This window comes from Lepidochelys kempii, chromosome 6 (assembly GCF_965140285.1).
Source record: "Lepidochelys kempii isolate rLepKem1 chromosome 6, rLepKem1.hap1, whole genome shotgun sequence".
In the NCBI taxonomy this organism is placed as follows: Eukaryota; Metazoa; Chordata; order Testudines; family Cheloniidae; genus Lepidochelys; species Lepidochelys kempii.
Window position 1 is genome coordinate 131,044,838 of NC_136385.1, and position 7,523 is coordinate 131,052,360.

General features: G+C 43.5%; 1 non-coding gene across 1 annotated transcript; it reads left to right on the forward strand.

Annotated features, from left to right (window-relative positions):
- Positions 1–1,100: 1,100 nt before the first annotated feature.
- On the forward strand, positions 1,101–1,174 carry TRNAI-AAU (transfer RNA isoleucine (anticodon AAU)). Its single transcript has one exon. It is a non-coding gene; the product is annotated as a tRNA-Ile (tRNA).
- The last annotated feature ends 6,349 nt before the right edge of the window (positions 1,175–7,523 follow it).

Sequence of the window (7,523 nt, forward strand, 5' to 3'; positions counted from 1 at the left end):
TGCTACTTGGAACCACTTAAATCCTATTTTCTGCATTTAATAAAATCACTTTTTACTTATTAATTAATCCAGAGTATGTATTAATACCTGGGGCGGGGGGACAGCTGTGCATATCTCTCTATCAGTGTTATAGAGGGCGAACAATTTATGAGTTTATCCTTTATAAGCTTTATACAGGGTAAAACAGATTTATTTGGGGTTTGGACCCCATCGGGAGTTGGGCATCTGAGTGTCAAAGACAGAAACATTTCTTAAGCTGCTTTCAGTTAAGTCTGCAGCTTTGGGGCACGTGGTTCGGACCCTGGATCTGTGTTGGAGCAGACTAGCATGTCTGGCTTAACGAGACAGGGTGTCGGAGTCCCAGGCTGGCAGGGAAAGCAGGGGCAGAAGTAGTTTTGGCACATCAGTTGTCAGCCCCAAGGGGGTTTCTTTGATCCAACCCGTCACACAAGGTCTCTTACATAAGAACATAAGAACAGCTATTCTGGGTCAGACCAAAGGTCCATCTAGCCCAGTATCCTGTCTTCCGACAGTGGCCAATGCCTGGTGCCCCAGAGGGAATGAAAAGAACAGGTAATCATCTAGTGATCCATCCCCTGTGGCCCATTCCCAGCTTCTGGCAAACACAGGCTCGGGACACCATTCCTGCCCATCCCGGCTCATAGCTATTGATGAATCCACCCTCTTTGAATTTATCTAGTTCTTTTTTGAACCGTGTTATAGTCTTGGCCTTCACAGCATCCTCTGGCAAGGAGTTCCACAGGTTGAATGTGTGTTGTGTGAAAAAATACTTCCTTTTGTTTGTTTTAAACCTGCTGCCTATTAATTTCATTTGGTGGCCCCTAGTTCTTGTGTTATGAGAAGGAGTAAGTAACACTTCCTTATTTACTTTCTCCCCATCAGTCGTGATTTTATACCCCTCTCCCATATCCCCCCTTAGTCGCCTCTTTTCCAAGCTGAAAAGTTCCAATCTTATTAATCTGTCCTCAGCCGTTCCATACCCCTAATCATTTTTGTTGCTCTTTTCATGAACCTTTTCCAAGTCCTATATATATTTTTTGTGTTGGGGTGACCACATCTGCATGCAGTATTCAAGATGTGACCGGTTAGCTCAGTTGGTTAGAGCGTGGTGCTAATAACGCCAAGGTCGCGGGTTCGATCCCCGTACGGGCCACAGTGTAAAATTTTCAGGCTTGACAAAGCCCTGGCTGGGATGATTTAACTGGGAATTGGTCCTGCTTTGAGCAGGGGGTTGGACTAGATGACCTTTTGGGGTCCCTTCCAACCCTGATATTCTATGATTCTATGTGGGCGTACTATGGATTTATATAGAGGCAATATGATATTTGCTGTCTTATATCTATCCCTTTCCTAATGATTCCCAACATTCTGTTTGCTTTTTTGACTGCTACTGCACATTGAGTAGATGTTTTCAGAGAACTACCCACAATGACTCTTTCTTGAGTCGTAACAGCTAATTTAGACCCCATCATTTTATATGTATAGTTGGGATTATGTTTTCCAATGTGCATTACTTTGCATGTATCAACATGGAATTTCATCTGCCATTTTGTTGCCCAATCACCCAGTTTTGAGAGATCCTTTTGTAGCTCTTCACAGTCTGCCTGGGACTTAACTATCTTGAGTAGTTTTGTATCATCTGCAAATTTTGCCATCACACTTTTTACCCCTTTTTCCAGATCATTTATGAATATGTTGAATAGAACTGGTCCCAGTACAGACCCCTGAAGGACCCTACTATTTACCTCTCTCCATTCTGAAAACTGACCGTTTATTCCTACTCGTTGTTTCCTATCTTTTAACCAGTTACCAATCCATGAGAGGACCTTTCCTGTACCCCATGACTTCTTACTTTGCTTAGGGAGGCACCTTGTCAAAGGCTTTCTGAAAATCTAAGTACACTATATCCACTGGATTCCTCTTCTCCACATACTTGTTGACATCCGCAAAGAATTTGTGTAGATTGGTGAGGTATGATTTCCCTTTACAAAAACCATACGGACCAATTGCAGTCATGTGGGCTCCCACATACCGAATCCTGCTGAGTCCATGGGGAGGATGCATGTGGGATTGGATAATTCACCGAGACATTTGGGAAATTAAACTACCTGGTATGCCTAACCGATTTATAGTCAGTGCGCCTGGAATAACACCCAACATTTGGATAGGGAGAGGGAGTCAATGGACACTCTGCCCTTTATAACCCCCACGGCTTCAGTGTGTACGAAAACTGAAGCCAGGGAAAGTTGTCACTGTTCATGACAACATTTGTTGGGAGGGTATGGGACAAGGAACTACCCTGACAGGACACCTGCTTTTCCAAGCTAATGACAGCTGTGTGTATGTTCAGGCCACCACTTTGCAAGACATACATTTTAACCTCACCACTGCTGCAGGCAATCATATTATTTACTGGCTTGCGGATGGAATTCAACAATCAGCCCTTAGGTTTGAGATTCCCTTTAATGGGACTGCCTTAGTACCTGACCGGTTCCAACATTTGCTTTCACTCCTACCAGAGATCCGGAAAAATCTCTGAATTACAAGATCAAATTCATATGCTTCAAAATATGTATCAAATTAAAACGTATACCTTTCATACAGCTGAAAGATGTCTCCTTTATGTACTAATGATGATGTTTTGTGTTTTGTGACTAAGGCTATACAACAACCCCATCATATTATTACAATGGGACTGTTAATGCTTTTATTGTTGTTGTTCAGTTTAGGATTATGTTATTGTCGTTATAAAGAATGTAATAATAATAATAACAACACCTTCTATGTTCATACTAACCAGGCATTGTCGTTGCATCCAATCAAACCCCATGAGGCTGAACCATTTGATCTAGACTCAGAAACACAAGGTTCGATGAAAATGGAGGTTTAAGGCTGATAGTTGGGCTGGAAGCACAAATGGGGGAGTGTGGAAGTGGAAAAAGGGATAAAGGGAATTTGAAGGCAGACATCTTAGTTTTCTTAGGAATAGAGCAAGGGTCAGGCTACCTCTAACTCTAATAACGCGAGACTTTAAGGCAGGGCCTGGGCGAGTGGGAAGAGAGTGGGAAACTTGTAAGAGATGCTGTTTTGACCTTGTGTTAGGTAAGAATGGAACGCAAATTGTAGCAGGAACTGCTTAGAAAAGTAAGATCTCAGGAAGGAATATGTATAAACAAGACGTGGCTGTTGATCATTATTGTATGCAGTAAAAGGTACAGATGCTTGCCCTAATTGTTTATCTGGCAGAGACCTGCCTCGGAAGGGGGAATCCCTTTCCATGCGCACTCTCCCCCTTGCAATTGCTTGAGAATAAACTGTCTTTGACTCATTGCAAACAACCAAAGAGTGAAGACTGTGTTTTTCTTCCACAATTTGGAAGAAAATTGTGTAAACTGACATATTGGAGGGCTGTCATCTCCCAGCTGTACTGTGTTGGCGATAAGTGCTCCCCGATAGACTTTGTAATGACCCCATGTCAGGTGAGTCTGGATCTGCAGGAACATCTGGTCTCTGGGATAGACATGGCAACATCCCCGTGAGACAGCATGCCTAGGACTGTAGGCCTGTTTATTTAGGCCTTTGACACTTGTTTTTCTATAAGTACAAGAAATAGGCGGAAGGGAGACTAGAGATGGTACAGAGAATGCTTCCTTATTTGTTTAACTTTCTTTCAACAGCTGCGAGGACCTTCATCACGATTTCATTACAGTCTTTTTAGCAGAGCTAGTCAAAACTGTAGTACATTTTCAACAATACATTTCAAATGAAAAATATTTGATTTAATTAACCTGCAGAATTTTCAAATGAAACATAGCAGAATTTTTTTTCAAATTGTTGTTTTCTCCACCGCTCTCTCTCTCCCTTTTTCCCACTGGAAAAAGGGCTGTTGGGAAGGAGAAGAAAGAGCAAAACCAAAAAACCTGAAAACCAAAACTTGTGTTTTCATTAAAAAAAAACAAACAGACAATTTGACCATAATAACAATTTTCTGCAAACACTTTTGTTTAGCTCCAAAAGACATTTCTTGGGATTTTTTTATCAGCTTTGCTTTTCATCTAATTGAAACACTAACTTGATTCTGTCCCTATTGATGCCTGCCCACAGCAACTCTCTTAAATTCCACTGTGAATTGTGCATCAAATATCTTGCACATGAATGGGGAATAAAACAACACTCTAATTTATGTGTTAACATACTATTTCCCAGTCAAAGGTACACATTTAAAAATATCAGTGAAAATCCTAATATAAAACTGAACAAATATAGATTCATAGATATTAAGGTCAGAAGGGACCATTATGATCATCTAGTCTGACCTCCAGCACAACGCAGGCCACCGAATCTCACCCACCCACTCCTGCGATAAACCTCTCACCTATATCTGAGCTACTGAAGTCATCAAAACATGGTTTAAAGACTTTAAGGTGCAGAGAATCCTCCAGCAAGTGACCTGTGCCAATGCTGCAGAGGAAGGCGAAAACCCCCCAGGGCCTCTTCCAATCTGCCCTGGAGGAAAATTCCTTCCCGACCCCAAATATGGCGATCAGCTGAACCCTGAGCATGTGGACAAGTTTCAACAGCCAGACGAATTCTCTGTAGTAACTCAGATCCCACCCCATCTAACATTCCACCACAGGCCATTGGGCCTATTTACCATGAATAGTTAAAGATCAATTAATTGCCAAAATCATGTTATCCCATCATACCTTCTCCTCCATAAACTTATTGAGTTTATAAAACTTATCATCCTGTATAAAAAACACAAAGTATGGTAGGATTATAACCAGCAGGAATATGAGTCATCCAGTTTGCATAGGTACCTTGGTTTCCCGACAACATCTCTCTTCCATCTATCCTTTATTCGCTGTTGGAAATTATAGCAGGCAAATAAAGAGCGACAGCTCCAGAGAGCGGCAGCTCCAAAAAGCATAATTAAGTCCTTTAGCCACAATAGACCATGCTTAATTTACTGTGTAGAGATAAACATGTGTGGATCAGATAGAATTCTGCCCTAAATTAACATATGTTGCTTTATTTTTAAATGAGTTTTTATTGTATCTCTCTGTACATAAGAGGGGCGGGGGTGGGGGGAAGGAGAAGAGACAGGAAAGGAAAAGTACAAAGATAACAATAAGAGCAAGCTGAGATACCATGTATTACAGCACCCCACATACAACCAAGTCTTCAGTCCATGAAGACATTAAGACTGCATAAAATTAATAAGGTGAAAGGCGAGCATTATCTTTGGCTTGTCGGGAGCAGGCCCACCTTGTGGATATTCAGGGAACAGCAGCCTAGAGGTAAGTAATTGGCATGTGAGTCATTCTTAGAATTCTTCCTCTGCTAGGATGTCCCTCAGTTTAATAAACCATCGCTATATCCCAGATGATACCGCTCTGCTGCAAGTGAGCAGCCAACAAAATATGCTGTAATAACCAATGACATTAGGGGCTGCTTTTTAATTTAAAATAAAGAGTAAGGGAATTGAATCAAATCAAAGCTGCCCTGAGCTTAACTCTTTTGAAGGTTAGAAAAAGTCTGGGTGCCTCCCGAGGCTCATCTGAAGATAAGATCCCTCTCTGAAAGGCCGGTGGTCAGCTTCTCTCTGTAATAAAGGTCCTCCGCGCATTCCAGGTAAAGCCTTCTGTCAAGAGCTGACACATTGCCTGCCTACCCCCACATGCCCCGGTAAAAACTTTCTTCACAAGGCAAGTTAAAGTGCTGGATCTGATTCTGCTGTTCTCCACATTTCGATCAGAGTACCTCCTTTGCATTCAGTGATTTGCACTGGTGTAAAGGGAGATCCAAATCAGCCCCATGATGTTGGAAACTGGTCTTTATCGTCGGTAATTATCCTGGCAGCATCAAGTTGATCCTTAATGCTGTGAACAGCCTGGCATATTACATGTTAATGGGCTATGGGTTTGCTGCAGGAAGGCAGACTAACAAACCAGTTGTTTACGGCTGGTAATGATTGATTTGTCAGTGATTATATAGCTTAATTCTACTGCGGCATGAATCAAAGATGACACTTCTTTCTTTTTAAGCTGTCACTTAGGGTTTAGTGTTCCACGCTGTAATGGGTGTTGAAAGGTGGTGATTGTGATGGCCTTTCACCATGTTTCCTTCTCACGGCACTGCCGTAAACTATTTCTTTTCAGTGCCGCTTTGCTCTGAACATAAACAGCTGATGTTTGCACTAGCCAGAGGGGGAAAGGCTTAAACGTTAACCTTTCCTGTTCAGGGATAGCCAGCGTGGACACTGTGACCCTGATTCTCATTTGTATACAGGTCGCCTTATACCACTCTTGCAGTGTGGATGGACCATACAGCAGATCTAAATTAGCTACACTCATTTTAAGGCCCCTTTATGTAGTCAGAAAGGTGTAAAAGGGCCTTAATCTAAAGGAGAATCATGGAATCATAGAATAACAGAGTTGGAAGGGACCTCTAGAGGCCATCTACTCCAACCCCCTGCCCAGAGCAGGACCAATCCCAACTAAATCAGGCCCAGTAAGATTAATTTTATTGTATATTAAGCTGTGTTATGTGTCACTTAAGGCTGCTTTACATATAACATACCTAGTAGGAACCACCTGCAGATACAGCCCTCACCAACGGCATGACCATCACACCACAACCTTAACTCTGCTCCAGTAGGGATGCCAGCTTTTGAGGACACCCTCCCCAAGTTGCACCTTCCACCACCAACAGACCAGACTCCCCCCACTTCTCGCCATCCCTTCTGCACAGCTCTCTAAAGCCGCAGGTGCTCAGGTGTGGGGGCGGTGGTGCTGGAAGGAGCAGTGAGTTGTCTGTGGTTCTCGGGTGACTGCTGAGGCCTGTCTCTGGTTGGAGGAGTTGGGTTTGTACTGCTGGTGGCCTTAGCCTTCCATTTCCAGACTCTCCTGCACACAGGGCAGCAAACTGGTCACATGAGGAGTGGGGTGGGAGATGTTTGACCACCCTAACCCAGCAGAATGGACAGGGAGGGTGGAGGGGTCTGGGCCATTTGCCCAGAATTCTTGTGCCTATGTCTCCTCCCTGGCTGAAAGGCTCCACTGAAGCTGTGTTGACAGGGCTTTTTCCATGCTTTTGGAAAACCACCAAACAGGGCTGTGTCATACAGAGAGGCTCAGGACAACAGTTAATAAAGTCCCAGGTGGCATTCGCTGTGGAGATACCATTTCTGGGTGTCTGGGGCAGGAGAGGGGGAATGGGCTGTGCAGTGCAACACCCCCCCCCCCCAGGCTCTACCCAGCGTTAACAACCCCACATCCTCCCTGATTCCTCTGCAGACTCTCAGTGAAGGGTCAGGACCATGCTGCAGAACTGTCCTGAACCTTGGCTCCCTTCTGTCTGGCATGGGGGACAGCCAGACAGGGGCCAATGGAAGTTTGCAATTACTCTTTCTAATTGAACGTTCCTTTTCATACAGAAATGTTGGATCTCTCTCTCTTTTGCAACTCCTTCTTAATATTAATGGGAGCAAGTGCAGGGAT